The following is a 23,490-nucleotide window of genomic DNA, read 5'->3' as shown; positions in this document are numbered from 1 at the left end:
CTGCTGTCCATTAAATAGAGACTTTTGCTTTCTTTTTGAGCTCAGAAAAGCTACCTTGTGCAGTCACAATAGGCATTCAATGAATGATTAGCAGCTGAATGAAGAGAATTTGACTTAACTACAATAGGCTAGGGAGGTAGCTCAGTCAGGAAGATGCTGCCCTTGTAAGCACACAGGGCTGAGTTAGACCCCAGAATCCTCATTTATAAAGGATAACAGGGTGGCAAGTACTTGTAATCCAGTGCTAGGGAGATGAGGACAGTAGATTCCTGGAGCTAGCCTGGCCTACTTGATGAACTCCTGGTTAGTGAGAGACTCTTTTTTTTTTCCCCACACAAATAAGATGGATGGCATCTGAGGAACAACATCTGAGGTTGTCTTCTGACCTGCATACACACACCACCACCACCATCATCACCATCACCATCACCACCACCAGCACCACCACCACCACCACCACCAGGACTACCAACACCACCACCATCACCACCATCACCACCACCACCATCACTACCACCACCACCACCACCAGGACCACCACCACACCACCACACCACCACCACCACCACCCCACCACCACCACCAGGACCACCACCACCACCACCACCACCACCATCACCACCACCACCACCAGGGACCACCACCCACCACCACCACCACCACCATCACCACCACCACCACCACCACCACTACCACCACCACCACCACCATTACCACCACCACCACCATCACCACCACCAGGACCACCACCACCACCACCAGGACCACCACTACCAGCACTACCACCACCAGGTGATCGGGTTTATAAATTCCAACACTTTTCTCGTCTGGAGAAATTGTCATATGGGCAAACATGTATTTAGTTAGTGTTCTTGCTTTTATAATATCAGGTATATACATTGAGGGAGTAGGCGTGGTGGATGTGTGTAGTCCTGCATCGCACAAGGTAAGAGCGCAAGTGGCTTTCCTCATCACTGCATCTGCATCTGCGATGAATCCTGCCATGTGATGGTGGGGATGATGAGGAAGCAGCCAGCTTTTTCCTAAGTTGTGAAAAGAAGCCACTCACACCAGTGAGCAGGGACACCTGTCTCAGAGCTGACACCATCAACTCTGAATATTTTTATCATTGAGTATTGCAAATGGTTCTCTTGAGTAGGGAGTTGAAGAACAGCAAAAAGAGAACTTGAAGAAAGTCAAATTGAGCAGAAATGCATCCCTCGGATCCACGATGAGTAATATCTAAGTTGGTGTGAAAGTAACTTGTCCTGGCTGACGAGCTATTCCACACTTCCAAGGATTGGAGCCTGGGACACAAAAATGAAATGAAGACCCAGTCTCCAATGGCCAAGTCTTAGTCCCAACCAAGTGGCGGGATTGGGAAATTTGGACATGAGATAAGCTAGTAACAGAATAAAACCGTAGGAGTGCGTACATACATGCGTTACTAAGCAACAACAGGCTGTTCAGAGCAAATCACATTAGGCTTTGGTTTCTAGAATATTCTGATTTCACTCTTCTAATGAGTCTTATCATGAATTACATATTCCTACATCAGATATTCTCCAGTATCAGATTATTGATTTTAAAATTCTCTACTGCTTTGTATTGTTATGCTCTAATGAGATAAAATTCAGTAACTTCCTTGCACAATCAATCATCACTAGTTTAAATATTTCTATCACTCGCAAAGGGGATGGAAAAAGGCAGGTAGCTTAGTAAAATGATCAACCTTCTTTTCTCTTTTTTACTTTCCAAAATAGATATTTTCTTTTTTAAAGTGTTTAAGTTCTGGAAATAAAGTTTCATTTTATTGATACTTGTTAAGGGAAAATAAGTGGCTAAATTCCACAATAAGAGCTGTGTAATTTTTTTTCCTGTTTTTTTTTCTTTATTAAAAAAAAAAAAAACACTTTTTTTTTCTTTTTATAGTTTTCCTCAAATTTCTTCCACTGGGCCAAAATCTAATTAATGAACTTCTGAACATTTAAACTGGACATTTTAAATAGATACATACTGTGTAATGTCTTTTATTAGGTGATTTTTTCTTATTCCAAAAATAAAATACTGTATTAAGTCTCAAAAACAAGGGAGCATGTTAAATGAGATACATGTTAGACAGTCTAGCGTTTATTACAGTTGCTGCCCCAGTGGCTGAGCATGTTATGAGATACAAGTTGAGTTATTAAAGTCATCCATTGAAAAGTTGTCCCCATATAGAGGTTTGTGAATGGGACTGAGACATCAGCCTGTTCTTCTACGTCAGTGATTCTCAACCTTCCTAATGCTGCAACCCTTTAATGCAGGCTTTTACGTTGTGATGATCCCCCAACCATAAAACTATTTTAGTTCCTACTTTATAACAGTAATTTTGCTACTGTTATGAATTACAATATAACTCTCTGACATGCCAGGTATCTGATATGGGACTGCTGTGAAAGGGTCCTTAGACACTCAAAGAGGTTTTGACCTACAAGCTGAGATAAGGGGTCAAGCACAGATTTTCAAATTGAAAAACTACCATCTGGATTTGTAAACATAATGACAAAATAACCTTTCCCCCTTTGCGTTTTGTTTTGTTTTGTTTTGTTTTGTGGAGGGACTGTATGTGACAAGTCTGTGGAGAGCCTAATTGAGGCACTGCTGTGAACCATATCACGTATGTGGCATTGTGATTTGCAAACATATGTTTCCCTTTCAATAAATGTCACAGCTTTCACTGTGGTCCCATCTTGGCCTCATTTGTAGTCTTTCACATTCTGATGAAGGCAACAACTTGTACATTGTTTAACCTGTTAATCTATGAATGTTTATGCTGTGGTAGCCTGGTGGTCAGCACGGAGAATCACAGTTCCAGCTGCAAAGGAAGTCACCTACACTGCATGTAAAACTACACGTAAGTCCATCCCAAGAGCTCAGGTAGATTTGTGGGAAGGTCATATGTGAACAGAGTGACTTTCTTCATGTGATGGTGAGCACACACAAAGACTTACATGGCAGGAGGTGCAGGGTGTGTTGATCTGTAGGAAGGGTCCTGCAGCAGTTTCTCTGCATGTGAATCTGCTGGGGCTCCCAGAGCCCTGCATCCACTTGAGGACTGTTGTTACTCAACTGCAGATAAGCCATGTCTTGGAAACAGCATTAGACTGTGACTCCTGAATTCAAAGCCAAACATAATTGCTTTAAAATTTGAGGACCTTAGAAAAGCAGAATAATTATTTTACTTGTTTGTCACAACCCCTAAACATTAGTTAGAAGTTTGGTGACAGTGCTTTGGGCTATATGTGCCTTGATAATTTCTACTGGTTGTTTTAATTTACATTGAATATGAAGTGAAAATAAATTTAATGTAAAGGTGTAGATTTTTTTCCCCAAGTCCCCTACTCTTGGCTTTTTGTCCAATGTAAGTTCTAGTACATATACTTAAAGAGTGTTATGACATCTTTTAAAAAGACTCATTTTTCTAGAGTTCACTGAGTTTAAACATGCACTGAGTTTGATCTAAGACCATTGTTTCATGACTTAGCATTGGCATTTGTCCGTGTAGGCCCAGGGTCCTCTAGGAACCCGGACTAGGCTACAAAACCCAATATTTCACCTCCAAGTCTTGATTTCATAAGCATATTTAGAAAAGTGCATGATCTGATGGACAGCAATTAAACCTTTTTTTTTTTTAAGATAGCAAACTATATGCACTCAGCAAAGCTCACCGATGAGAAGTTTATAGAGAATAAATGCTTTATGTCATTAGTAAAAATCAGTTCACATCAGACAGCTTCTAAAAAGTCTTCCATCTGAATCTGGACAATGAGTGCCCCTAGTTTGATCCCAGGCCATCTGGGGCCTTGTAGAGAATTTCTGTTAATTTAAAAGAAAAATCTTAAACAACTTTAAATAAAGAAGTTACTCAGTACTCCCTAGAAGGGCCTAGACTTACCCCTCCCCCGAAGACAGAGTAGATTCCTGTCATTATGGACACTTTTTTTTGGCTAGCATCTTCTACTTAAAAATACATTCTTGCACCAGAAACAGGATGTCTGTGGAATCTCATCAGTTTCTTGGTTGAGTAATGAGCATTGGTTGTGAACTGTGTTCACTGAGCAGTCTTTCATATCCTTATCAGTTCAATCAATTCAACTTGAACTTCTTTCTGAAAGTTCAGCAATCTCCCCAGGAACAGTCACAAAATAGCCCCTTGGGAAGAAGAATCAACATTAATTTTGTTCCAAATCTTGTCTGTAAATCAGAAAGCCTGAATCCAGTCTTGGCTTTCTTGGTGAGTAGAATTGTCTAGGTCACTTCCTCTTCACCTTCTCTCTCCCATCTGTGAAAGCATTCTGGGAAGAGAAGAGGCAAACACACCCTGGGAAAGGTTTGCAAAATAGGTGGTAAGTGAGTAACAAGAGGAGAAGATAATGAAGAGACATTGCTTGAGGTCTTTGGTGATCTTCACCAGGCCAGCAGCGTGTCGGTTTAGCCCCAACTAAGCTTGCTCAAATGTGGTACTTCCCGTGTCCTGCTGTACATTTTGGGTACCATGTAGGCTTCTGGTAATGCTACTGAGTAAGTGAATGAATGAATGAATGACCTCTTGTGCTGAAAGAAACTGAACTCCAGGGTCAATGAGTGGGTTCTCCTAGGGTATTTCTATTTTCAAAAAATTTGCAGAACACTGTGCCTTCTGTATTTGCAGGACATCTTGTCCTTTGCCTTCAGACCTGGACAACCACATTTCTCATTGTTAGACATTTGCCTTGATGCCTCCATTGTTACTCAGGTTTTCTAGATTTCCCATTTTCTCTTGTATAAAAAATCATGTTCCAATAGTTTACCAATTAAAATTTTATGTTCTCTATCAAATAACTGGCAAAGAAACACCAATTAATAAAATGACACATTATTGACATTAAGATTTTATTTTGTTGGTATTTTTCATTTGTTTTTGAATTGTCAGAGCAATGTCTTCTAATGCTTACAGCTAGAATTGAGGATCAATCCACTCCTGTAAAGAAAACTTGTCACACTGCAGTTATTACCTGTTACATGTCAATATATGGTTTCTGTCAGACAAAATCAAAAGATGTGGCTGTTAGAAATGGTATAGCCCCACAGACTCATGTATTTGAATGCTTAGCCCTTAGGGAGTAACATTATTAGGAGATACTGCCTTGTTGGAGTAGGTGAGACCTTGTTGGAGGAAGTGTGTCACTCTGTGGGGCAGGCTTCGAAGTCTCATATGCTCAAGGCATGCCCAGTGTGGCTTGCAGCCTCCTTCTGCTACCTGTGGATCAGCATGTAGAATTCCTACCTGCCTCTCCAGCACCAGGTATGCTGCCATTGTTTACCTCCATGACAAAAATGGACAAAAATGGACTAAGCCTCTGAACTGTAAGCCAGTCCCAATTAAGCATTTTCCTTTACAGAAGTTTCTAAGGACACGGTGTCTCTTTACAGCAATAGAAACCGTAACTAAGATGAAAGGTGTTTTGAAGGATAAACATCCTTTTAGCATTTTGGACACACTCTGTTTTAGGTGTAACTAATGTTAATTTGTGCTTCATAACTTTGTCCCTTTAAAAGGTTATTTTTTTTCCCCTAAGGTTCCCTCTGCTTCCTACCAGTAGAAAGGTGGGTACTTAGGGAGAGTTGTTCAGACCTGAGTTTGAGCTCTTCAGAGCTGCTGAGGATTATGACAGCTTGACTTCCAAGGGATCGCGGCACTCAGCAGTGATCAGATGCTTGGTTTCTTTCATCCCTCTTACATGTGCAGATTACATGCAAGAAAAGGGGAAGGTCTCAAGCCTTTAGATTCACAAATCCCAGTGACCTTGTAAAGTCACTAAGTCTGTTCTGCTACTTGAAAGTCAGATTATGTCCTTAAAACACATATAGTCCTACGAGTAGAAGATCTTAGATTTAGGGAAGATGCAAATAACAGGTAGGCATTGTTGACAGATGGAAGGCACAGGGGCAGAGATCCTAAAAAAGGAAGTTTGGGACTTATGAATTAAAAACTATTACAAAATATGTTAGAGAAGATGCTTTTGCTCACAAGTCAGTTGCAGAGCAACATTAAAAGGACACTTAATACATACCAAGCAACTAGGACCCTTGACATAATCTTCACAAGGACTATGCAAGGTATTTTTCTTCTGCGAATCATTCCCATTCTATAGTTGAAGAAACTGAGATCGATAGGAGTTTTGGCAACTTAATCCAAAGCCACATGTTTAATAACCAATAATCTTGTTGGAACATTCTTGAGCCTATTCATGGCTGGCTGCAGAAGGTTTCTGAACAGTAACCCATTCTTTTCTCAAATGGCCTTTACATGACTTGTTGACTGAAGTGTTACGGGTTTGTAGCTCTGCAGTTGTGTTATCAGGCATGACAATGATATTATGACATTGTTGGCATGCGTATGGTAAAACCATATTTAAAACAGACTGTGTTGTACTACAGAAGCAGATGGCCTATGTGAGATTCATAAGACCCTGCCCTTAATCCCCAGAACATTAAAAAAGGGAAGAAAGAGAGAATGAAAGGAAAAGAAAAAAGGAAGGATGGAAGGAAGAAAGAAAGGAAAGAAAAGAAAAGGATTGAGATTCTCTATTATTCTTCCTGCATTTAAAATGTAAAAATGTGTGCATTCAAAGCAATTAGTTATCCTTGTCTGCTAAGTTACAAGGAATTTTGACCAACTACTTGATTTTTTCTACTCACCCTTGTCTATGCCAATGGAGATGTATTCATAATTTTGCCTTGAGCTTAAAATAATAATGTTTTGATTCTGTTTGTAGTTGAGCCTGTGCTAACAATCTCTAGTGTGTTTCAGATATGATTCGCCCCACAGAGGTATGATTTGTATTGGTAATGTTTGGCTTACTGCCATGCTTCTGTGTTTTATGGAGAACCCTGGCTCAAAAAAAGTCCTTACACAATGATTTAAATATCACTTCATAGAATTTAACACTCCCCCCATGGAACAATAATAATTTCTTACTTGACTGTTTTTATTTTTAATAACAATACCCAATGATAGCTGAGCCCTCTAATGCCTGTATATCTGCCATCTCTAGAACAGGGATTTTTTTTTTTTCTCACTACTTGTTCAGAGTAAGAAACTGTACGCATACATGCACACATTATATCTCTGTGTATAATTTATGTATGTGTATAATCTATATTATCCCAAGTAGCAGCTTCAACTTTACTAGTTTGACTTTAGGTATTAGAGCTCTGTTAAAACATTTTAAGGTTTTAAAATACCTTCAGAAACATTTACTTTTCTGTCTGTGACACTCAGAATGTGTGTGAGATAGCAGAAAGAGGGGGAAGAGCTATGAGATGAAGGAGATAGGCCTTGAACTCTGAATTTGAAGGGGAAGGGGGTTGTGCTTTTATTATTAGAAATGAGCTATATAGAATTCCATTTAATGCTTCTAAGAACCCAGTGAAGAATCAATTCTTGTGAAGGTTCTGTGCAGGTGAGGCAATGAAGGCCAGAGTTTAAGTCTTAGTGGGAAGTGACATCACTCACCTCTTGGTCTTGATAGTCTTTGCGTTGATAAGAAGCAGCCTTACTGGATTATCTGTATTCTAGATGAAGCACACTAACTCTGACTAGGGACTGAAATGGAATCTCAGTTGTGTTATTTTTCTTAACTGACCTTCTCTGTTCTCTAAGGAATGTTGTTAAATCTCAATTTGAAATGGTGCCTTACAAGTTCCGAGAGAAAACTAAGTTCTCTTGAAAATTGTAATTCTAACAAGTACTTTTCCTTATTTCTCTGTATTATACCAATTAATAATACACACACACACACACACACACACACACACACACACGAATGAGAAAGGAAAAAGTGAAAGGGAGAGAGAGGCAGAGTCTCATCTCACTGTGTAGCCCTGGATGGCCTTGAACACCCAGAGATCTCCATGCCTCTGCCTGCTGAGTGCTGGGATTAAAGCTCTGTACCCCAACACCTGGTAGTAATATTTTCAAGGGCAGTAGAGCCATCAGAGAGTTTCTACTCTTACAGTATGCTCTGTGTACCCCATGCTGGAGAAAAGTGTGGTTACAGTGATCTGGTGTTTTCAGGGGGATTGTGAATGAGGTGGCTAAGATCCCTGATACTTTTGTGAACCAGCAACCATTCAGTTGGTTCCATAACAAAATATGACTTCCAATGGTTCTTAACCTCTTCCACCTCAATGCTCATGCTAAAGTACTGCTCGAGAGCCATTTATTTCATTGTGCACTTCACATTCAGAGCATAGAATCATTACATATTAGATGTTAATGCACTGATTTAATAAGTATAATTAAGGCTTAGATTTGCGGAACTTTGAAATCATTCACTCAAGGTTTTAGCATTCTTGCCTGATGTCTTCCTTCCTTCCTTCCTTTTTTCCTCCCTTTCTTGTTCTCTTTTTAAACTTTCTTGGAACTAATGGTGAAATGAATCGAATATATCTCATTTACCCTATAAACTTTGTTCATCCGCTTTCCTTTTGCCATGCTTTAATCTCCTTCCAAGAGCATTTGAAGAATAAGCAAGCCTAAAAACACTGGCACTTTTCCTGGTTTGGGAGGTATAAAGAAAGGGTTAGCCAAAAAGTGATTTCAGAATGAAAAATTAAGTCTATATTTACATTTAAAATCCACAGTGGAAAAAAATTGTTGTGAACCAAAATAACCATTTTCCAGACAGGAAACAGCTAAGTTGTATATAATTTCGATGATTGTGTTTTTTGAAAAGCACATAGCAACTGACTGCCTATGTTAAGTCTAATGTACAGTACATCCATAATACAAGCCAGAGTGTAATCTTAACCAATAATTGAAAAAAAATAAGTTGATGAAAACTATAATCAAACGTTAAGTATAATATTACAAAGGCCCAGCCTATCAAAAATATAGATGTATATTGCAACTTCAGAACAAAGAGAACTTTCTGATTCTGCCAAACAATGGGGAGAGTTTGAAATGCATTTATAAACTCACTCAAGAGAGGTATTGGTGGAGGAACAGAGATGTATGAATTTAAAGTCCCGTTTCTCTTATTTTTATATTGTTTTGGGGGTTCTGTATCTGAAATTTTTTTTACCTCTCATTATTAATTGCTTAACCTTGTATTTGATACAAAGCCCACCTAGTTTTATTGTTATTAGAACAATTCATATCTCTCCATTTATATTATATCCAATGAAAACTAAAATAGGTTTTATATTTCTATGCACACATATGATTGTATGTGTCTATGATATATGTACCCATATCCATTCCTACTTCCTCAAAATAAACAATGTTTGGGTTGCAATAGCAGCTCGTGATGCTCTGGATTTACCTTTATAGATCACAATGAGGTTTTTAAGTTTATCATAATAAGTTTCATTAGAAAATGTCTTTTTAAAAAAGGATGAGTTTTCTTCTCTGTTTGTATGTACATGTGTATATGTACGTGTTCATGTGGAAGTTGGTGTCTTGAATTTGTTTAATGAGCTGAGGTATCTAAGGAACAAAAATGAATTGTGTTTCATTTTAAAAAATGACACTTATTGGCTGCCACGCCTTTAATCCACTTTTCCACACACAATAATAAAGTAAACTTTAAAATAATAGTAAGTTGAATACAGCTGTATTCAGTCAGCTTTTGTAAATCACAAATAATATCAGGGAGCTGTTCATATTCAGTGCAGAGTTAGAATAATTATTTGATTTGCATATGGCTTCATTACTTTTTAATTAAGTTTTGGCTTTGGCAATTCATACACATATAAATGCATCCTGACTCCTCTTTCTTCCATACTTTCTCATTGACCCCCATCCCAAACGACTCCGACTCTTACTGCTCCCTCTCTCAGATCTATGATGTTTCATTTTGTTTTGTGACCCACTTATTGTAACAAGGGCATACTGTATGTTGATTAGATTGAAAGTACTCAATGAAGCCCAGCGGGGTCACTAATGCATACAGCACTGAACACAGAGGCCCTGTTCCTCTTTCTGATTCTATTAAAACGAAATAACTGAACAGTGAGGTGTGGGGCCTCTGGGACTCTCCTCTATCCATGCTTGACTGTTCTCACACAGGCCCAGTGGAAGCTCTTCACCTTAGTTTTTAAGACAGGGTCTCTCACCAAACTTGGAATTCAGCAGTTGGCTAGATAGCTGGTAGAGTCTAGGTTTCTGCCTCCAGTCACTGAGATTGCATATATGTGCTGGTTTTGTGTAACTTTTGTGTAGGTGCTAGGGATACAAACTCAGTCCCTCATGGTTGTATAAGGACACACTAATTCATTCCCACCAATATCCTGTCTTTATCCTTTTTAAAATATACCTTCATCAGACCTTGATTACTGAAAAGAATTTTCTTCAAATGAGTTTATTCTGTAATAAAAACCATAATTCTGAGAGATCATCTACTTTTACAAAAAGATTAATGTAATTTCCCTTTGATGGTTGAGTTGGTTCTAGTAGACATTAGGAGAATAAATGGCAGAGGCCAAAAGTTATGTGGGCAATAACCCTTGATACTTTATAATATATAACATCAATAATAATGCCTGCAACATGATATAAACCCAGATCATACTTATTAAAGATGATAAAACAGTACATCAATAAAAAAAGAAAAAGCATAAGATACTGTTCCCTGGCTTGCCTAGGGTAAGCTACCTCAGCTAGCTTAAGTCTACATAAATGTTTTGCCTAACTCTCTCCCTATATTGTATGTTGGGTATATATTTGCTATCACCTTAAAATCATTTCCATATTTATAATCATGCTACTGAGACTCTGTGATGATTTAAAAGAAAAAAAAAAACCAACCAAATTCATGCCTAAGGTACACACATAGAGAAGAACTTCTCGAACTGTGCACACTGCAGGGATTACAGGCTCCATGAAAACGTCAAGGGGAGTGAAAACCGAGTGCTGGTTGTAGAAGACATTCAGAGAAGAAGGCAGCCTCCATCAAAACAGAAATGGTGTTCATGTCAAATTTGTGGCATGTGCTGAGGAAGGAAAGTGGTCTGCCTTCTAGATAGAACACTCTTAAATAGCAGGGAGAATTTTGATGACCAGGAGGTGGGAGTGACATGAAGTCAGGAGGGATTCCCAGATGAGGCCCTTTGCCCTTGGTCAGGGGTGCACAGTCTTTTGTGTCTGACTGCACCAAGGAGGAAGGGATGAAGAAAAGGAGCATGTCTACCGTCTCTGAAAGGCAGGATTCATATTCATAAATGGTATACATAGTAAAAGGGAAAATTGAATTTCTAAACTAACTGCATATTTCCAAACTGTCCTTCGGTATTGCTGTTTAATATTCGGTATTGCGGTTTAATATTTATATTATTTGGGAGTTTCTATCCCACCTTACATCATTTAGTTCCCAAATAAAAAAAACACAAATACTTTATATTTATAATAATCATTAAAAGCACTAGAGGTGGACAGATATCAATCCTCTGTGCTGTTTTGTCTACTTCCCTGTCAATAACACCAAGATAGGACTTGCCATATTCCTCCTGGCCTGCTCCTACTCCAACAGGCTGGCCCCTCATGGCCACATGCCCACAGTGCACCCACCCCATGGCAACTTGACTTCTTCCTTCTATCTCTGTCCTCTTCTTTCCTCATGGTCCCTTGCTGAGACCCCAAGCCCGGAAGCTTTGCTGCACCTCTTCTCTTCTACCCAGCTCAGGCTGTAGGCATCTTTATTAACCAATCACAGATAACTGGAGGAGCAAGTTTACACAACAAAAGCTGGTACACATGAGGATCTCCTCATCTTGGAGCAACCAGATCTTGGGACACAGAATTTAGCATTTGAATGTAGAGTAATACCTCACCAACCCACTACACTTAAGTTTGCAACTGATGACATTTATGCAACTAACATATTTTATTTGTCCTTAGTATGTGAGGCACCACCATACACATTAAGAAAAATGATATCTTGCCTCTGCCATCTTATGGGTGTGGCAGTTTGGTGCTGGTTACTATTTTTTCTTCTCTTCATGAAGAGACCTCAGAATGCAAATTCATGGTGATCAGGTTATGATAGGAAGATCCTACTGCACAAAAGAGTAAATCATTAACAAACTACCTCTCCCTGGGGAGAGCAGTTTCAGTGGCAACAGGTGACAGCCTTTCCTGGATTCGGGGAGCATGAGGAAAGAAAGACCACAGCTTAGAACCTATCTGACTGTGCTGGGCAGAGAGCTGGGATGGCAACAGCTGGAAAGGGGCTCACAGATATGTGTAGAACTTTGTGGAAGGTTGGCTAGAGTTGAATGTAAGGGATGGTGTCAAGGAGGAGGCTGAAAGACCAAGGTTGAAGATGTAGGCGTGAGTAGATCAGTAAGGGACCAACCATCAAGAAAGAAAGAACGTCAGATAGGCTAGGAAGACAGATTTAGGTAGAGTGGGCATGGTCGAACAGTTTAAGGTTGAAAGGTGGTGTAGTTGCAGCTTGGACAGGTTCAGTAGACAGCAGTTGAGGAAGGTGCTGTGTATTCTGTCTTTTATTCAAACCAGTTCTACACCCAGGACTCTCCACCTGACTTTTCTATATGAATGAATACAAAGTTACTCTGCAAGGTCTTGGCAGCAGGTCAAAGGCTCTGCAATAGAAAGGAACTTTACTTTAGGCATCCTTGTTTAACTGAGGCAGAAAGCCAGCACAGCGATTGTTTTGATTTTTTTTTTCAGTTTGTATCACAGGTGCACAGTTCTAATTTGAGACAAACCTTGTGAAACCATGAACCTTGGGTGTTTAAGGTACCTAGCCCATAGCAGTGAGTGACACTAGTGATTGGCCCAGAACTGTGATCATAGGCCCAGCCTTCTGTAGTTAGCAACATCTGCTCGTGTGGAGCTTGCTCTGTGTGTGACGTTTGCCTGCCATCCTGTGCAGCTGATAGATGACCTTCACAGGTGCTAGGAAAGACACATTTGCCTCAGGCAAGCTGTGTGTGATAGGGTGTGTGTGTGGCAGCAATGTCAGAAGGAGTCTCGTTATGCAAAATGAAAATGTACTAAACACTGGAATACTTAATGATTTCTTAAAGTCACATGCCCTTTTCGTTAAGCGACAATGGATGTATAATATCCATATCTAGTTTTAAAGATACACATTTCATTGCATGAATATTTCTCTAATATGAAGCCAAGCAGCTGTTTCTCCAGATGCCACATCAGGCTCTGAAGGGAATTGTTGCTAAATCCTAAGCCACAGTTAGCTAGATACCGAAGGAAATACTATGACACAATGTATCAGCTCTAATCAGTGAGTCTCAGTGAGCTAAAATTTAAACACCCAGCATGGAATTAATACGGGAACTTGGATTACATTCTAAACAAGGGAAATGTAACTGCTGGGCTATTGAGCTAGCCACATTGTGATTTTTATTATTTAAAACCTATTAAAGACCCATCACACACACAGAGAAAAAGCCCTCTTTGTTTTTGCTATAATCAGTTGTCATTGTGGCAGCCAATTGTTCACAGAGTCAAACTACAATATTATCAATTATGAGAAAGAGATGACACACGTGATACATATTCTTAGTTGACTTCAATATGCCTGGGTCAGCATATTCAATTACACGTAAGTATCCTGTCTGAATGAAGGGCCTTGCAAGTTGCAGGTAGTTCTGTACAGGGAACTTCTATGCTGAAATAAAAACCTGCTCACCAGCCATGTCAGAGCAACTTGCCCTGCTGCCCTACAGCAGCATAATGATGGGTGGGGAGAAATGTGTAGGATTCCATTGGCTTAGAATGATATACTTGGAAATCATGCTAAAAATAGAATTTTAAAAATGTATACATATGCAAAAAGACTTGGCAATTTACCTTAATGGTTTATTGAGGAGGATAGAGAGGTGGGTCATTTGATAAAGTGCTGGCTGCTCAAATTATGACAACCTGAGTTCAGTTGACCAGCAAATGCAGTCTGTACCTCTAATCTCAGCTCTGGGGAGGCAGAGATGGAGGATTCCCGGGGAGTGATGGACAGTCAATCTAGCCAAATTAGTGAGCCCCAGATTCGATGAGAGACCATGATACAAAGAGTAAGGTGGGAAGCAATCCGGAAAGATGCTCAGAATTCAACTCTTGTACCTACAGACACCCCCCCCCCTGCCACATGTGCAACAAGTGCATGCACACCAAGTAAAATGGACACACACATTTTTAGAGAAAGAGAACTTGATTTTGATATAATTGCATAATTCTATTGAGTGTTCCTACACTTCTAAAATATTCTAAAGTATTCACTTATATTGCTATGTTTTTTATTGCTATGTTTTAAAAACTAAAATGCTCATAGTTTATAGAGTGTCGAATTTATTGTCATATACACAGTGAGAAAACACTGGAAGTTAAATGTGGTACATTAGCAATTCTTTTCTCTAATTCCCAGTCCTTTTATAATTTCTTTCCTTTATTATGGAGGCTGGCATTCCTCAGGTAGTCCACAATTATGAAAATACAACTCTTCAGTGTTGGGTTCATACACATCCTTCTTACTATTTGCTGACTTTTGCTTCACGTGATACTCTATTGATACGGCAACTATATTTATCAAGAAACTCCTGTAACTGATTCCTGTGGTTTTATCCAGTCTCTAACTCATCTCTGAACATACTCCCTCTCAAGATCCCTAGCCCCGAGCCCGCCCCTTTCCTCCCCGACTTCTGCATGTCTTTCCTTTGCTTGTCTTGAGCCAACACTCCTTGATACTATACAGCCTTTCATCACTATGACTTCATTGTTCCATTAAAATTGGGTCTACATTATATTGGCATGATGAATCTTTCTAGAAAAAACTGAATGGGGAGCTTGTATTTCTTTTAACATGTTCAAGGAAATAATTGGTCTGAGATCTGTGAGTGCCCAGCAAGATGTACCTGGGTGTCATTCTTGCAGAAATGACACCAGCCATGAAAGCATTATTAGAAAATGTGACTGGAAGGAGGAAACCATGAAGGGGAAATCATGATGATGTAGCAAAAGCACCACGTATAAAAACTATACATAACCAACCAATGGTTTTTTAATACTTTAGAGCATGTGACTTTGGTGAATATACATGATGACTTGGAAGAGTGAGTGCATCTAAGACTTTTACCCAGCTCTGTCTACTATGCTTTCTCTCAGTCCCCAATGTTCCAGGAACTTGAGTAAACCACTCTGATTTATGAGACGTGTGTTGAGGCAGATGACAGTCACAGCTATGCCTAGATGGAAGATCTGTTATGGAGAAGGATGGAGACCAGTGGAGGGTTTTTAAGCTTTGACAAGTTCAAACACGGAACTACGGAGATGACCCTGGATGGTGCTGTAAGTATTAGCAGAGGACTCAGAAGTAGGAAGCTATATAGCCACCAGATGTAGTCTACAAGCTCTTTTCTGGTGGTCTGCTAAGTCAGAATATATGCCACTAATGTCCATAATTAATCTTGCCAAAGAGAGTAATATTTGGTCTTAAGAGCAGTGATGGGCCCTGGTGAACCTTATGTGATGTGTAGAAGCTCCTAATGAGAAGCAAGCAAGTGTTCTTGCTCAGTAGCTGCAATCAGTTGCCTCTTACCACTAGGAATTCACTTAATAAAACTGCAACTGTAGCGTAAGAAATCAAATCACTCCTAAAAGGCCCAAGACAGTATTCCCAAGGAGTGGCAATTTACTCTCTTCTGATCTAGATCAGAGACTTCATTTTTAAAATCTACTGTTTCTTTACCGATTATATAAGCATCCTAAGTTTGGTTTCTTAATTATCTGTGCACGAATAACATTATTTGAATTTTTAGAGACCTTTGGTTTTCTGAAGTCCTAATGCTGTCTGGACATGAGGCTGAGAATGTGTGTATTCATATCTATCCGTTCATATTGTGAAGGCTAAGCACGGCTAGGGAACCAGTAACAGTTTAATCAAATGGACTGCAGGAGAAATGAGTTGCGAATGAAATAAAAACTTCTTTGTGTTTCCATTCTGAGTAATGTGATCTTGACAAAAAGAAATGGGTCATGATAAAGAATGGTAAGGCGAGAGCGAGGGCTCAGATCTCAGTTAGCTGTTATCCTTAAGGATGGCCATCACATGGCGCCATGATTAATTAAGGCATCTGCCAATCATGTGGCCCTGGAATCATTGCTTTGAAGGGCCAGAGCGCCTGGATATTTACAGAGGGATCATCTTCTCATATTCAGAGTGCAGAGCGGCTTCCCTGGCAGCCTGTGGCTTGTTGGCAAAATGTCTTCAATTATGGGCAAACTGCCTAGTCTCATATCATAACTAACCAATTTGTCAGAGTGTGTATTTGGAAAAGCTATGGAGACAGAAATATTTTACTCATTTCAAATGGGTGTGGAGAAAAATCTATTGTGTGCAACCTTCAAAAATGCCAAAATCTTATGAAAATTCATCTTTAGGTAAATATTTAATGAAAATGTCAATGCCTTATACAAAGAAAGTTAGAGAAGAAACAGCTGTGTGGATGTTAACACAAATGAGCTCTACAGGTTTTAATGTGGAATTTCTAAATGGAGAAGCTAAAATCTTTCTATCTAAACTCCACATTTAAACTAAAACATAACCATGAGTTCTATTTTATTTTATATTTGTATTTTGTTTTAATTAAGGTCTCATTCTATAGATCAGTCTGGCCTGAAAAATCGTAATCCTCCTGCCTCACCTTCCCAGATTCTGGGATTACAAGCATGTATCACCACACCCAGCTACAGCATGATCTTTCTTTAAGTTCGAGTTGCCAAGAGGTTTGTTTTTTTTTTTTTTTTTTTTTTTTTTTTTTTTATAATCTCTTTCATATTCTGTCCTGATCACGAGGTTCAAACATTAGTTATTAGAATTTATTTATAGATTATATAGAGATGTGCAGATTATATGAGAGCCTTCAACATTGAGGCTAATATTCAGCAAATGCCAATTATTATAGTAAAAGTGAGACTGGAAGCATATATTAACATTCTTCCATTTTTCTAGCTCCTTGCCTGTTTTTTAAGAACAGATGTCAGGAAAAAGGGGCTACCAAACATTTATTAGCAGATAACTATAGTAACACAGATTCTGGCTCTCTTCTTCTGCAGTGGGTATTACTTTGAGCTTTCCCACAAAGTCAATTGTAAGATCACTAACTAAAAGATGATGGCATTTTCTGTTCAGTTCCACTATGGAGATTTAGTGTATGTATTCATTTTGTGATCATTTGTTTAACCCCTGTCTGCCTTACTTTAAGAGAGTAAGGCTTATGTCTTCAACACTGCTTTTCCTGTATCTATAACAAATACAATCTCTAGTGGTGGTTAATGACATATACTCTAAAAAGTATCTAATAGAGTAAGTCTAAAATTTCACAAAATAAGAAATAATAAGAGGCCCTTGGTTCAGTGAAGGCTTGATGCCCCAGTGTAGAGAAATGCGAGGGCAGGGAGGTGGGTGTGGGTAGGTGAGTTGGGGAATACCCTCAGAGAAGCAGGGGGAGGGAGGATAGGATAGGGAGTTTCCGGAGGAAAACCTGAGAAAGGGGCTAACATTTGGAATGTAAATAAATAAAGTATCTAATAAAAACAAAGAAACACAAGATTACCTGTTATCATGTAACAGTGAGTATGTCAGTACGTGAGTAAGAATGTGCTCTCCAGAACTAAACTGGCTAACATTTGGAATGTAAATAAATAAAGTATCTAATAAAACAAAGAAACACAAGATTACCTGTTATCATGTAACAGTGAGTATGTCAGTACATGAGTAAGAATGTGCTCTCCAGAAATAAACTGGCTTCAGAGTCTACTTAACCTCTTCTCCTGCTGTATTTTCAAGATCCGAGCGAGTCTCGGTCCATTTTGTATTACAATAACAGAATAGCCGAGGCTGATAACACAGAGTCAGCAGGCTTGCTTGGCTCACAGTTCTGCAAATCTATCAGCAAACACTAGCATCTCCTGGGCTTTGGATGAGATTCTTCTAAGAAAGACCAAGAGGTGGTGGTAAGATCTGCTCTCAAATGCAATGAATCCATCCACTCCCACGATACCTACTGCATTCCCGAGAGACATAACACAGTTTCTCCCAAAAGATGTGAATCCATCCTGATACAGTCTTCTGTCAATGTAGTGCCCGCCTTTAGCACAGTGGCATTGAAAATCCAACTTCGGCATAAGTTCCGGTACCATAAAACCTGATAGAACTCTTATTTTTCTGGGCTTTGGCACTCTCTGACACAGTGTGTCCTTTGTCTGCCAGAGCAATTACTTATATCTCCCGGGTTTTAACTTTGCCCCTCTCCGCAACTGCACATCTGACTTCGTAGTGACAGAGCCTGTGAGGACTTGTTAATCTGAAGGGTACTCTGTGCTCGCTGGATATTTGTGACGCTAAGTAGCTTTGCAGTTTTCAAACTGAACTGTGGACCTCCAAAGTCTAGAACTTCACACACAGACTACTTAGAATAAAAGATACTTTTTTGTTCCTGTGACGTTTACACAACAGAAGGAAAGAAATTAAAAGGAAATTAGCAATACTGTGAGATTATCAAAGGCCAGGGGGCAAAGTCTAAAATATAAAGAGGCTTTCTGTCTCTCCTGTTTATTCTCAGCAGTAGTCAAATGATAATAAACAACTCTTGGAGGGCACACAGATATGAATCTAATTAACTTTCAAACATTTTTATTTGTGCACACTATGAATCACAATGCCCACTTTTTTTTTCCCACGAGACGTGGGAGGAGACCAGCGGGAGCGAGCAGGATTCGAACACACAGAGTAGAGAGAGAGCGCAGAGGGACCCGTGCCCACTTTTTTTTTTTCCCACGAGACGTGGGAGGAGACCAGCGGGAGCGAGCAGGATTCGAACACACAGAGTAGAGAGAGAGCGCAGAGGGACCCGTGCCCTCTGCAGGCAGACGCCTTACGTGCTACGCCACCACCAGTTCGCTGACAATGCCCACTTTCAATGACTCATTTCCATTTCCTGGTTTTCTTAGTTCATGATGCCACATAGAAATAGCGTATGGAAGTCCTAGTACTCCAACAGCCTGTGCATCGAATTGACGTAACATTTGCGTGATTTAAGATCACGAAGCTTGGGTGGGGGTTGAATACTCAGTTTTCACACTTTCTTTAAGTTCCTTGATTCACTGAAGTGTAGGCGTGATGTTATGGCAGAACTCCCTGACTTAATTCTGCATTTTTGGTTTATATTTCTTGCCTAGGGGCACCACTTTCAGTCAAGAAAGCTTGGTCATTCCTATGGTCATTTCTATGGTCAGTCCACCCACGGTGTTCAGAACGCTCACGGTCCATACAGCTTGAATATCTCTTTACTTGTCTCTCTCCAGTTTGCCCACCATGGTTTTTCTCAGATGCTGCTAAATCCAACACAGCCACAATGAGACTTGGAGGACTGGGAGTTGAGCCAGACACTTGCGTCCAAATACCAACTTGGGCATTTGCTGGCTGTGTGACCATGTCTGAGATATCCAGGCTCTTCAATCCCTGTGTCCTCATCTGTTCCTGGCAGCACTGGCGGTTCTTGGAAAGGCAGTAAAACCTAATCCTCTACTGTCCAACTGCATGAGTAAGAAATCCCAGATTCGTTCTGACTGTGGGCACTGAGAAAGTCATGTGATTTGGCAAATATAAAAATTCTTAGACTAAAGCTCAACCCATGGAAACTGCTCAGTAAATGTTAGTGAGTGTTATTAGGACTCTGCGGGTGAAATATAATATAAATACCAGTGCTTATCATGAAATTAGCACTCTGAAAATGAGAGCTGAACATTTTATTCACCTGGCACATCTTCAAAGGTGTCCCTTCCAAATACCAGCAATAGTGTGTACATCAGGAATGTTCTAAGCGCATGCATGCCTATGTATGTCTACATGGTATCAGAATTAGAAACTCTGAGCTGGCACTAGTTTCTATCTTTAGATAGGGTGTTCAGGCCACTAGACTGCAGGGAAAGATCTAGTGAATTGCCAGCACATTTCAAATAAGATGAAAATATGAACTTCACTTGTTTTTACAGGATGTATATAAAGGCTTTGCTAAATTAGAAACACGGGCAAGGCATGGATTACTTCTCCAGTTTATTTGAAGTGAGAACCATAGTTACGATGGTTTAATGGTTGCAAATATTGTGGGTTTTTCTAGGAGGGGGAGTATTTATCTTTAAAAGGGCCATTTTGCTTCCCCAGCTAACTTGGGATATATCTTACTAACAAGGAAAAGGCTGAACAAGAAGCTGTAACTCCTATACAAAATGGACTGTTATAGTGACTGTCCATCATTCCTCATGAGTCCCTCGTGAATGAGAGATTCAACAGACTCTTAGGGAATGTGAGCTGAACTGAGAGTCTGACCCACACAGGAGAGGTAAACCCAGGCTTGAATTAAGATATCTGTCTGTCTCTGACTCTTCCTCCCCGATTCCTCCCTCCCTTTTCCCTCCAACTCTCCCTCTCCCATCACTCCCTCCCTCCCCCTTCCAACTCTCTCTTCCCCATCCTTCCCTCCCTCCTCCCTCCTTCTGCTTGTTTATTAGAACATTTTAGTAATAACCAGCCTCCTTGACACATTGTGCATAAGTGTGAACATTTCTTTCTGATCAGCTTGTATTTGAATACTTGTGTTATAAAGATGGACGTTCAGGCCAGCCATATATCTAGATAACGCACCGCTGAGTTTTCCATTGAAATGGAAATTGTATTAATTTAAAAATAGGACATTCTCACTAATTTGACTTATTATGCTTAGGATAAGAATAAAAGGGTTGCTGTGACATTTTTGGAAAATGACTTAAGCTTAAGTAAGAAGGTGCCTGCCTATGCAGAGATCTCTCCAGCCTCCAGCCAGCATCTATTCCAGGAGTGTGAAATTCAGAATCCCTGGGCCACCTCTGATCGGGTCTATTCTCTCCTCAAGCAGCAGTTCTATTACTTGAAGAACCTTTTCATCCACCAGAACCGTAACATTGGAGTCCCTCTGTCTTTGACTCTCTCTGTCTTTGCCTGTCTGTCTCCCTGTCTCTGTTTCTGTGTCTGTCTGTCTGTCTGTCTGTCTGTCTGTCTGCCTGTCCCCCCCCTCTCTCTCTCTCTCGCTCTCGCTCTCTCGCTCTCTCGCTCTCTCTGCCCTGAAATGTTTGTATTTATATTGAAAGCACCAGATTATATCATCAGGACTTGCTCTTTTCCCCTGGTTTCTCTTAGGTCTTGGATCAAGGGACCTGTGGTTTCCTCCTGCATGTGATAAAGACATATGTCTAATAGGGAAGGAGAGAGGGAGTAAGAATCTACCGTGGGCTTGGGAGAAGCAACTGTTACCTGATGTATCTGCAGAGATTGGGAGATGTTTCTTGAGGATGAGGCACACAAGATAAGTTGTAAGCACAGCCCAGAACAGGAAAATTATTCTGATAGTTTGAAAACTGTAGTCCAGGTACTTGAACTCAACTCACTTCCCATCCATAATTCTGTGTTTATTTTTCACTTGGCTTCTACTCAGCCTCCCACATCCATCACCATATCTTCCCACATTTCAGGTCCTCTTGATGTCTGCCTTCCCCTACTTTCTGAATCATAAACATCTTAGGCTTGGTCACGTCCCTGGCTGCAGCCTTTCATTCTTCTCACAACAAATGAGGACAAACAAATAATCCCTTCTGTTCTCTAGGCTGCCAAAGCTTGGTTGTGTGAATTAGTTGTACCCAGGCAAAATGATGATAGTGATAACAATTACATTAGCTCGTCTGTGTACCTGCCTGTATATCTGCAAGGCAGCCAGTAACAACCATACTTGAGAAATAGGAGAGAATATGAATAACGTTTCCAGCAGGCAAGAAATGGACCATCATAGATGCTGTAATGGGAAGGATGCTGTAATAGGTGCTACTGTTGTCCTCCTTTCTCAGACTGTGCTCAGGATCCATCAGATCCATTTCCTGCTGAGACTTTGATCCTCCTTCAACCAGGGTTGATTTAAAAGAACCAACTATATAATAGAATCTTCAGTACTGTGGAGGTAATTAAAACTGTGTGTTGTTGGAGTTGAGTCCATGTAGCAGAGACAGAAATGTTGTATAGGGCAGTGACTTCAATAGCTCACAACAGAAGTTAGGATGTGGGTCTGGACAAGTACTGTGTGTTTGTCTGTCTATCTATCTATCTATCTATCTATCTATCTATCTATCTATCTTTCTATCTTCATCATCATCATCATTGTCATCTGTCACCTATTATTTTTTATTATCTACCTGTCTTATCTATTATTATTATTATGCTTTATCATCTATCAACTGTGATTCTCTCATCAATTCATTCATTTTCTTGAACATTTAAAAGCAACATTTTTTCCATACCATGCTCTAGGAAAACACTTGGATTTATAGTGCCAGACAAATCAGGTGTGGCTTCTAGTCTCAAAAAATCTGCCAGCTCAGCAGAGAGGCAGAAAATATACCAGTAAGTACTCAAAATCCTGTGTGATCGATTTATTAAAACCAAAGGAGGGGATTAAGAAAGAGGGGTAGGGAACTCTACCTTAACGTAAAGATCAAGAAAAGCTCCTTGCTACCAAAGTTATTAATCCAGCAGATCTTTATCTATGCTACAGAATGCTCGCTTATCACATTTGGTGTGTTCTTTACAACAAATGTGTTCAAAATACCAAGCAGTGCCCCGGAGCCGTGTAAGAGCACCAGCTACCCATCATTTGCGGTTGGCTGAGTGAAGCATTTTTCAGGCTGTCTTACCTGAAGGTCTTTCAGAGGCTGACAAAACTCAGACACGGGTTTCGTAAGAATTAAACCCACAGAAGCGTGCATTTCTATATTTGACCACATTCTGCTCTTTCCATCAGTGTCTCTTGCACTCAAATTCCATCTGTGTCTGTAGATTAGGGCGAGGATCCATTGCGGGAGGCCTGCTAACTTTCTCCACAAGCTCACCCTGAGACTATAAAAGAGAAAAGCAACAGGAGCCAAGAAGGGAAGGGCCACGAGGAGCACTTTCATTATAACTTAATTAGACTGTGTGTGAATTCTCTGTGCTCCCGGGGCTTGTCCCCCCTCCCTCGCTCAGCTCTTGTTCATTTCTTTGCTTGTTAAGACTCGATCAGAGGTTAGGAAAGAGCAGACAGGAGGCTGCAGTGGTCCCACTCTTTTTATTAACATGTCTTGCCGTAGGTTTTGGTGGCATAGAATATCGCAAGTAAAATGAGATTATAATGAAGTTTACAGATGTCACTTATTTTAATTACGCCAAATTCTGAGTTGCAGAGCTAAATGAGATGTAGCTTGTATGACAACTTCTTACCGACCGATTCTGCTACAACGGTGTAGGTTGGTAATATCTGTTTCCATTTCAAGGAGAATTGTTGAGCAGACAGTAGATTTATGAAAATACATGATTCTTTCCAGCATTGAATGACAGGACTAGGGATGTAGCTTTCTGGTAGGTCACT

This window comes from Arvicanthis niloticus, chromosome 28 (assembly GCF_011762505.2).
Source record: "Arvicanthis niloticus isolate mArvNil1 chromosome 28, mArvNil1.pat.X, whole genome shotgun sequence".
In the NCBI taxonomy this organism is placed as follows: domain Eukaryota; kingdom Metazoa; phylum Chordata; class Mammalia; order Rodentia; family Muridae; genus Arvicanthis; species Arvicanthis niloticus.
The sequence above is the reverse complement of the archived record's forward strand: the minus strand, read 5'-3'. Positions refer to the sequence as shown.